This window comes from Monodon monoceros, unplaced genomic scaffold (genome assembly GCF_005190385.1).
Source record: "Monodon monoceros isolate NGI ecotype Baffin Bay Population unplaced genomic scaffold, NGI_Narwhal_1 Super_Scaffold_18, whole genome shotgun sequence".
NCBI classification, from domain to species: Eukaryota; Metazoa; Chordata; class Mammalia; order Artiodactyla; family Monodontidae; genus Monodon; species Monodon monoceros.
The window spans coordinates 132,847,046-132,850,256 of record NW_021703774.1 but is presented as its reverse complement, the minus strand read 5'-3'; the positions used below and the strand labels follow the sequence as shown (position 1 = coordinate 132,850,256).

The following is a 3,211-nucleotide window of genomic DNA, read 5'->3' as shown; positions in this document are numbered from 1 at the left end:
GGCGCCCTGCGGCGCCGCTCACCTGCCCGCTCCCCGGCCGCCGCCGCCGCCGCCGCCTGGCCGCCCGCCGCGCTCCTGTCGCCCCGGCCTCGCGGCTCTCGCTCCCGCCCGGGTGCTCTGTGCGCCGCCCGAGCGCGTTCCGAGAGCTTAGCGGAGTCGCGGTGGCGACGAGGAGGAGGAAGAGCTAGCGAGCGAGCGAGCGGGGGCGCCGCGGTTCGCAGTCGCGCCTCTGGAGCCTTGCCGCTCACTCCCCATCCCGGCGTGGTGGAGGAGAGCCGAGACCAGAGCGCCGGGTCTCCGCCCCGGCTGCGTGGGCGGGGAGGGAGTGAGGGCGAGATGGGGTAAAAGCCACCAGACTCGGGTTTTTCACAAAGTATTCCCTGTTTTTGCCACTCACCATCGCCACCAGCCGCCCCCGCCCGGCCTCCCTCATTTTTCTCTAGGGTCTACCCTCTTATCATCCAGGCCTCTAAACATGCGCATACCCAAATGGAAAAAGCGCTAGTGCGGGAAAACTCGAGGGCAGGTCCCGCGCCGACGTGTGGCCCCCGCTCCCCTTCGCAGGAGGGGGCGCTAGGTCCCAGCGGCCAACCCTGGCTCGTGCGCCTCTGTCGTCACCGAGGCTTCCCAGGCAAAGTTGGGAGAGGGAGGAGGCGTGCGTCTATCACTCTTTCGTGCGTCCTAGGGAGGGACTCAGGCCCCTGAGGGTGTTCAGGCCCCAGTTAACCCCCCAACGTTTCCCCCTGCCGTCCACCCTCCCAACTCTGGTTCTCAGAATGTCCGGGAGTAAACAATCCCAGATTAGGACACGCGCAGGAGAAGGCTCCAGCCAGGATGCAATCAGTTGCTCCCTACTTCTGGACCTAGCTTACAAAGATCCGCCAAATCTCAGAAAAGTGTGTGAGTCTGAAAATTCTTCAGCCCTGAGACTGGATTCAACAGACGACCGTCGTGGCACACCCATCTCGAGTCCCGAATGCCAGGTGTGGGAGGGAAAAAAATCAAGTGAAGTCCTGTGCTGTTGAAGCAGGGCGCGGGGAAGGACAAGAAGAGACTGGCTACAGTTCCTTAAAAAGTTTATTTTTATTCTCTTTAAGGGCCACACTCCTGTTCTCCAGCTGGGTAATAAATGAAGCTAATGTGGCTGATTTGGGCTTTGTTTTTTGTTTGTTTGTTTGTTTGTTTTTCCTCTAGTTTCCATCACTCAGCCATGAAAATTTAATGAAGCATTTAGGGTTATTACCTCCAGAGTCATTGGGCTAAAAATATTTAGCCTAATGCACTCCTTGTAGAGCCAGTAGGCCCATGGCTGGTACATACAAAGTGATGGAGAGACCCTCCCTGTCTCCACAAAATTCACGACCCATTAAACTTATTCCATAATAACAGCTTCTGTACAAATGGAGGCCCCAGCAAACAGAGGCTGTCGTGCTCCTCCTGAAAAGATAGCAACTTACATAGAGACAGGAAAAATGCGTGAGGTCATTGGCAGGATGCAATCTTGGGAGAAAAGTTGATGGGCGGGAACTCCCAACAAGGTGAGAGGGAGGTACCACCGGTGTATACTACTGTTTCTATTTACTTACGGGTGTGACCAGCGAACCTAATGGTGGGGACCAGAGAAAGTGGCTCAAGTCTCTCCAACTTTTCTAAAGTTCTAGAAAGTGGCAAGAGTTGCTACAGAACACTTAAGATACATTAGTAGAAAGTTCAGGCTCTCCAGGCAACTCTATTAGTTGTAAAGACAGACCTCCGGAGTCTGAACTCAATACAAAGAAAACCAGGGGACATGGACAAACCACAGAAGACTTCACTAAAATAGAGAAAGGGGGTGTAGAAAACTGTTAATGCACTTCAAACAACTGGGACAAATGTGAAACCTTATGTGATTGAACATAGGTCTAACTTTTCATTGACTCTCCCAAAAAGTTTCTCAATGCTTGAGACAGCTGTGAAACATCAAAACAATTTATACACATGTTAAGGCCCTGCCTTTGAGAATTGTGGACTTCACCCCCTTCCACCTTGTACTGTTTTCAGATGAGGTTATGATTACAGACTTTGAAGGGAATACCTGACACCGACTGGCTCAGGGATAAAAATGGAAGATGCTCATGTAAAACTCTCTGTTCAGTGTTGGAGAAGGTGCACCAGGGAAACTCAGCAAATTCCCATTAAATCTGACAGGGGCAACAAGCTACAACTGTTCCCAACTCCAGGCTGGAAGAAAGTTATACAGATGCTAACTTCAAACAAGCTGCCCACCAAGGACCTAATAGTCTTCAGGGTTAAACCAAATCAAATCTTAAAGTACCATTTTAAGTTTTTATGCCAAACACGTCAAGAAACAACTTACTTAAATATTACGGTGTTTTTTTTTCTTCTCTTAAATAATAATATAGTTTGTATTATGTGTGGCATAAAGAAAAAATCAATAAACATTCCTTTATCATCTCCCCTGAGAAACAGCAAAAATGTTTACATTGCTTATTACATTCCAGGCACCATTCTGGGTGCTTTCCATTCATTAACTCATTTAACCTTCATGACAGCCCAGATAGAGAAGTACTCCTCTTGGTGTGTACTGGATCCTGAGTCCTCTTTGACAAGTTACTTACCTCTCTGAGCTTCAGAATCTCAGTTCTACAACAGTGATACCGGCTTCATGAGATTGTACAAGCTTTAAATGGAAAAATATATTGACCATGGCTAGCACTGAATAAGTCACCCAGTAAACATTGGTTCTCATTCCAGAACAATTCCAAAAATAGTTCACTTTAAATCAACGAGCGTTTACGGAGTCCATTTTATATATCAGGCATTGTGCAAGGCATTGGAAATAATGATGGTAAATCAGAAACAGATCCTGCCTTTAAGGATCTCTGAGTCAACTGAATAAAAAACATGGGCATGAGTAGTAGCATGCAGATGGGTAGAAAGGCGTTTTATTGAACTTCGCGTAATTCATCCCTATGCACATGATTCTTAAGACGCCCAGGGGGGCAGCCTCTATAAGTACTGTGTGAGACTGACCTGCAACTGAAAGCAAAACCAAATGTCAGAAATCATAAATTCAACTAGCAATAATCACTCCTCCAAAGGAAGGGATGAAAAGGAGCTCATTTTGTGTATTATTACTTGTGTACATTACTTAAAATTCTGTTTATTCCTACAATCATTTCAAATATACCTCTCATTGGATGGAGTATAA

General features: G+C 47.8%; 1 protein-coding gene across 1 annotated transcript in view; it reads right to left on the bottom strand.

The window, feature by feature from the left end:
• Positions 1 to 263, bottom strand: part of DAB1 (DAB adaptor protein 1) — a 421,097-nt gene extending 420,834 nt beyond the window's left edge. Inside the window, exon 1 of the mRNA XM_029228762.1 lies at positions 23 to 263. The gene's annotated coding sequence lies outside the window, so the exon portion shown is untranslated. The remainder of the gene's footprint in view (positions 1 to 22) is intronic.
• Positions 264 to 3,211: the final 2,948 nt, after the last annotated feature.